This window comes from Pocillopora damicornis, chromosome 5 (genome assembly GCF_964200805.1).
Source record: "Pocillopora damicornis chromosome 5, jaPocDami1.2, whole genome shotgun sequence".
Classification (NCBI taxonomy): Eukaryota; Metazoa; Cnidaria; class Anthozoa; order Scleractinia; family Pocilloporidae; genus Pocillopora; species Pocillopora damicornis.
In genome coordinates, this window is record NC_142674.1 from 21303928 (window position 1) to 21311144 (window position 7217).

The following is a 7217-nucleotide window of genomic DNA, read 5'->3' on the forward strand; positions in this document are numbered from 1 at the left end:
GCTTCCGCTCAAAAACCCTTTGCAAACACTTTGTCAATGAAATCCCACACAAGTACGCATTGCGGACCTATTTTTAATATAGGTAACAACATGATTTTGAGTGCAATTTGGTGTTAGCAAGCACAAGTAAATTTTTCAAAGACAACAAAATTGCATCCGTGTTACAACTTTGCACTTGCATTGTATGAAAAATGAACTTGTTTTCAGCCATTCAGAAGTGCTTAATTTTTTTCAAGTATATTATAACACGCAGGTAAAGAGTGAAATTTCGGATCAAGTTACCGACGAATACACACCGACCCGACAAATAGCAAAAGGAAAGGCAAATGAGAGGTTTGTAAGCATGCCAAGCACCAAAAAGCAAAGAAAGCACTCGACCACGTCTCGTGTTTCTCCCTTTGTGCTCCAGCTGCTTGCTGCTGCTTTACAACAAAACGAAGCTTCTTTTATATTTGTTAACGTCACTCATTTGATATTAAAAGGGAGCTATTCATGCTTGAAATTATTGTCATTAGAGGCTAATTTCCACTATTTCACATCTTATCTGCACTCTTCTGTAGTTTTGAGAAATGAATACATCAGATGACGAAGTAGAAAATATTCCGCTTTTGTTTTCATTTTCTGATTGGTCCATTCTTTTTTGAAACCAACGACTGGCGTCAAATTTATGTGCAGAAGGCGTCTGACAGAACATTCTAGAATGATAAATGTTTGTAGCCTTGAATGCGACGTAACTAAACATTATCCATTGTCCTAAGTAAATTTTAAGAGTTGATGGGAGCGAGATGGTTTTATAAAACCCTTGTATAAACAATTATTTTTGCCTAAAACGTTTTTGCTTAAAAATTTCTCAAACAAGAAATTCAATGACATTTTGGTTTTGGATCTCCGGCTGGTTCCTCTGCATCCTCACGATGGTTGTAAATAGATACATTGCCGTGGTGAAACCTTTGAAATACTTGACTTTTATGAAGCGCTGTCGAGTCATTCAAATGCTTTTTACATTTTGGAGAATTCATTTTCTTTTCTCTCTTACTTTTTCTTTATTGTCGATTAGACTCAATTTATACGAACATGCGATGACCATCGTCAGCTATTTGTATTTGCTTTTCGAGATAAACTTGTGCGTAATGTTGATCTTTTTTCTTGCACCCATCAGTTTTTTGTTCAATTTACAATCTGAACTCTATTGATCGCACTGTAGCCAGGCAAATGAATTTTAATCATCGGATCGTTAAAGTTCAAACACAGAACAAATCAGCTGTGAAATGGGTGGTTTTGGTAACGTGTGTGTTTCTATTGTGTTATGGAATATTCTTGCGTTGTAGTTTATAATTTTTAATTGGCCATAAATGTGGTAACGATTTTTATCATAAAATAACTCTGCAAGTTATTTACACTTTCCTCAAGAGAGATATAAATTAAGAATGCTAAAGGCTTCTCTTCAAAAGGCGTCGTTATTAAACAACAGAGTAGTTCCGACACAAGAAAAACATTAGCTGATGCATATACTTAAAACTTTCCTTGATTCCGAGGACTTCCGGTTCAGAATCAAAAAGCTTTCAATGAAACAAAGATAAGTCTCCTGTTAAAGAGAAGTAGTTTTGATAAGACCTCATATTGATTATTTTGAGGTCGTGCTTTGCTGTAGAAAATGTTTTTCTTAAATTAATCATATAGGCTAGCATGTATTTTAGTCCTAGAAACATCTGGTTCCTATAGCTGTGAGCTTGCGTTTTATATTTTAAAGATACAGCGTAAAAAAATATCATTGTCCTCCTCCATTTTGCTGTGTTTTTTACTGTATGTTCTCTTAAATGTTTCAGAGTATTAAGCTCTTGTTGATGAATTACGTGATAACTTTGAAACGATAAACACTGGAAAAAAAGTGCTGAATTGCCTGACTTTTCGTCAACGACAGTCGATTTGCATAGGTGCAACTCCCCCCTCAGCTGTCACGGTTTAATTTCACGGGGAATTGACGATCACCTTAAACAGTGAATGTTCACATAAGATTCATTGATATATATTTTCCTTTTAATTTCCCCATTTTCATTTGAAAAATTTTCACATTTGGTGGCGTAGGCAACAATGATATAACGTTTCCAACACTTTTTATTCTATGAAAACTTATCTCGGAGATGCTCGTTAAGGAAGACCTTCGTTCGACTAAAAATGAACTACTTGACATATATTCAAGTTATGTAATCCATCGGTCTTATGTCAGGAGAGATAGTCAAAAGAAACGCTTTAATGGAATTTTACAATTACGTTTTCTTGATAAGTCTTTGTGAAATGCTTTTAATTCCTGCTCGTGTGTTTAGCAAACAATTTTCCAAAGAAAAGTGACGCACTTGACTCACAAGTCTTTCACATGATGACCTTTAAAACGAGTATGAAAAAGAGGTATCTGGTTGCAACTGATACAAAACAAACTGTAGATAAATCTATTTTATTAGACGTTTTGGTGTGTAGCATCGCTGAGTATTTTTCCGCGTCCGGAGTGCTAAAAACGTTTTTGACTTAATAATAAAAGGGGGTGATTTACGCTTAACACTAACCGATAATTTTGAAATTATTGCTATTTGAAATATTTGTTGTTGGCTAAGTTTCGTTGATTCGCATCTTATTTGCACTATCATGCTGTACCGATAGTCTAAAAAAAAGGACTGCCCAAATTTTACTTTAATTAAAACACATAAGACGATAAAGTCAAAAATGTCCCGCGTTTGTTATCAATTTCTGATTGCAATTGGTTTATTCTTCTTGAAAACCTATAAACAGACGTCAAACTCCGTACAAGAAGCGTCCGACAAGAACGTTGTTAAGTGATGGATGTTTGCAGCCTTGAATATGACTTAATTAAACAGCATATAATTCCCTTATTTACTATTGGTTGGTTGGTTGGGGCCAGATGGCTGAATAAAAACTCTATATAAACACAATTAAATTTCGTACCGTTAAAACCTTTCAAAACACTCTTGGCTTGACCGAAGAAACAAATTGAAAAGTCCTAGACAGCCATTTAGAAGAAATTCAATGGAAACGTGGTTTTGGGTTCTCGGCTGGTTCCTCAGTATTCTCACGATGGCTGTAAATGGATTTGTCATCTTCCTCGTCTGCATTAAACGTCACCTTCGCACCAAAACCAACGCATTTGTCGTGTCTTTAGCAGTGGCTGATCTTGGTGTTGGAATGATTGCTGTTCCTTCACTTTTTTTCTGCAGCCTTGCAACCGAATGCACTCCACGCTCAAAAGAGGGATTAATTGTGACATATGTAAGGGTATTCATTCTTTACATCTCTGGAACAAATTTGTTTAGTTTGGTACTAGAACGTTATGTTGCTGTTGTGAACCCTTTGAAATACTTGACTTTTATGAAGCGCCGTCGAGTCATTCAAATGGTTCTAACATCTTGGGGAATTCCTTTTCTTTTCTCTCTTCCTTTAGTGTCGATTGGACGTAGTGGAATCGATCTTGCCAGGACTATGCTCGGCTACTTGGGTTTGCTTTTCGAGATAATCTCATGCGTAATTCTAATTTTTTTTCTTGCAAACATGTTTCATGTTGTATACTCAAGAGATCGCATTTTAGCTAAGCAATTACGGTTTAATCATATGGTGGCTAGAGCTAAAACTCAGAACAAGGCGTCAGCGGTAAAATGGGTGGCATTGGTAACGTGTGTGTTTCTATCGTGTTACGGAATAATGATGCGTTGTAGTTTATTAATTTTAACTGGTCAATCATGTAACGATTTTCATTACAAAATACCTCTACAAGTTATTAACTCTGGAATAAACCCTATAGCTTATGCTTTCTTCAAAAGAGATATACATCAAGAATGCAAAAGACTTCTCTTCGAAAAGGCGTCGTTAATAAACAACAGAACAGATCCGACGCAAGAACAACAGAGTAGTTAAGGACAGCCATTAAAAAGAAATTCAATGGAAACGTGGTTTGGGGTTCTCGGCTGGTTCTTCTACATCATCACGATGGTTGTAAATGCATTTGTCATCTTCCTTGTCTGCATTCAACGTCAGGTTTGCACCAAAACCAACACATTTGTCGTTTCTTAAGCGGTGGCTGATTCTGGTGTTGAGATGATCGCTGTTCCTCCACGCTTTTTCTGCAACCTTACAACCGAATGCTCTCCACGCTTTGAAACCTTTGAAATATTTGACTTTAATTTGAAGCAAAATTTATTTTGGGGTATTTTTTTTTCTTTAAACCATTGAAGCTGACTTGTATTTTGATATAGGAAACATCTGGCTCTTAAAAATATGAGCTTGCCTTGCATAATAAAATAAAAAGAGTGAAAACATATCATATTCCTTGTCAATTGATGTGTCCGGTTTCGTAACAGATCGCTTGATCCGCGCGTAGTTCAATCCGACGATACCATACAAAATATGGTTAGAATCTTAACGTTGACAAAGAGCTGTGTGCAACATTTCGTTGGCATAGTATCCGTCCATTCCTAGATAGAGGTCGTGCTTCGAGGACTTTCGAGCTTTAACAGTCCACTTGAAACCTTGACCTAAAGCAATTTCTTGCCTAGTTTTACTATTGATCTATGAACGAATATTTTGCAAGGAAGCCTTTCGCAACAATCTTCAAGTTTGTAGTATCGCTTATGACCAGTGTAGCATCTGCATCGTCCAAGTTTCTCTCCCCCCCCCCCTTACAGGGAATAAATGAGACCAGTCCCATGGAGCCAAGTTTTGTTAAAGAGAAGTCAAGAGAGTAATTCAACAGTTGATATTCTCTTGAGAGGTTGAAAGAAATGATCCTCGTGAGGATAAGCGCGAGGTTGTTGGTTGATGATCAACCAACAACCTCGCGCTTATCCTCACGAGGATCATTTCTTTCAACCTCTCAAGAGAATATCAACTGTTGAATTACTCTCTTGACTTCTCTTTAACAAAACTTGGCTCCATGGGACTGGTCTCATTTATTCCCTGTAGGGGGGGGGGGGAGAGAAACTTGGACGATGCAGATGCTACACTGGTCATAAGCGATACTACAAACTTGAAGATTGTTGCGAAAGGCTTCCTTGCAAAAGTTCGAAGTTCGACTGCACGTTTCTTTCTCCTTTCCTTTTCTTTTATCTTTGGCTTTCACCCTTTATTAGAAATTGGAAAAAATACACCTATTACTTCGACTGTAATTTTCTTAGTCGAGGCAGGTGTAGTTTGAAATAAAGGAGAGACCTCTATCGCGAAATTGCAAGGGAATCGAAAAAAAAATGAGGCGATTCCAGGAAGATCGAGCACGCTGATAGTTAATAAAATGGAATGGAAATAAATTAGATTATTTGGAATTTAGCAGTGGCTCTTCGAAGGCTAGTGTTCGTGGGCTGTCTAATTTGAATCTGGACAACGATTTTAATAACCGGAGAGTTATCTACATGTAATAGTTGTGGTATTGCTATGGTTGCCGCGATATTTTTACCTCTTTATTAGAGTCTACTAAGTCTTAAAAATAGCCAAGTATTACTTACGATGGCAAAAAACTAACCGGAAAGCTTGTCGTTGGTATTCAGCCCGTTGTTCAAAGTCGGAAAACTCATTTGAGTTACAAATCATTTAAAAAATTAAAATTCATGAATTTACTATCATTCTTGCACGTGGAAAGAGCTTACAAGCTAAAAAAGAAATTCAGCGTCTTTTTCAGCCACTTTGTGGCCAAGAAAGAGGTCATTTCAACCTTATTAACTTGGATATCGTTAGTTCTGCGAAAAGCGGCGATTGTTCCTTTAAATCTGCAGATCAGAGTGTTGCAAATTTCGACGGCGCGAATTGATGGATGATACTCTATTCCGACTTTTCCCAAGGTGAATAACTTATGTATTAATACACATTGGATTCAAGTACAGTGTTCTTGTTGTTGTTGTTACCGTTGAACATTAAATTACAGAGTGACATGTAGAAGGGGGAACTTATCAGACAGTACAGCACGTGCGCTGTAAGACAAACTTCTGTCTATTCGTAGCCGCCATGACAGTTTTTATTAAAACCAAGTGACTCCTGAGGCAGCAGCAAGAAATCTGTTCGTTCATTATTGCTGTATTGATCGCTTATTTCCTTATTCAATTCCTATTTTAATTTTAAACGTATTTATACAATACACACATCATGCTCAGAGTTTTAGTATTAAGGTAACTGAAGATGGTTTTGGTAATTTTAAGACACAAACCCACTTTTATCATGTTCCCCTGAAAATGGTATCAAAATATTATCAAATTATTCTTAACATTTAAAGGTTTTTTTTTTCATGACATAAATGGTTACCATAGTAAAACTACAGCCTCGCTTTTGCCTTTATTCGCTCGGTGACCCCTATTTTATGTATATAAATGCATAAGCATGCTACGATTCACCTTTCTGGGCGCTTTCTCGTCGGAAGAAAGGTGCTTAATCAAGGGGGTTCTTATTAACTAGCTATTAACCTGTTCTGATTTAGCTGTAGTTGAAGTTTAAAAAGATACAAATAAGTGTCAGTAGCAACAGGTTTTCCTTGTATCCCTGTTATCTAACAAAGGAAGTGAGGCAAAAGGAGGGTGCTTATTCGACGTTGGAAGGGGGGTGGTTGTTTCATATGTTGGCCAAGGGAGCGGGTGCTTATCCGGGGGAGGGTGCTTATTAGAATGTGGACTCCTATTCGAGGAAATACGATACATGCAGTTCAGAGCCATCTTACTTTACTTCGATGATTTGTTAAGGTGGCTCTGTTTTCAAGGAGACAAATGAAAAGTGTGGGAGCCAAGATCCGACAAAAAGAATAAGTGATTAAAAGTATCTATATTTGTTCGTCCATAGAAAATTTGCTCACCATGTTTGAGCTTTTGATCAGGATAATAATGATTTGCATTCACAAATAAAGAGTTCTCACCAAACGATAGGCATGCGCACATTAAAAGTTTATTTTTCTTTAGAGGGGCGTCAAGCAAACACGAAAAAATTTGAAAGTAAAGAAGTGAAAGGAAAGAGAAGAAAAGCAAGATTCTTTCTCACCAGTTTAGTTACTTATTACCTTTGTGATAACGAATTAGCTATCTGCACTTTTATGTTTGGTCTGCATTGAACGCTCGAACCTTGATTAAGTGAATGTGTGCAATTCAAAACTAAGCACAGTCGAAAACGAAAGAAAATCACAAACAAGAAAACAACTTCGATTTCTAGAATTGTTAATGTTTTGGATACCTATCAAAAGATTA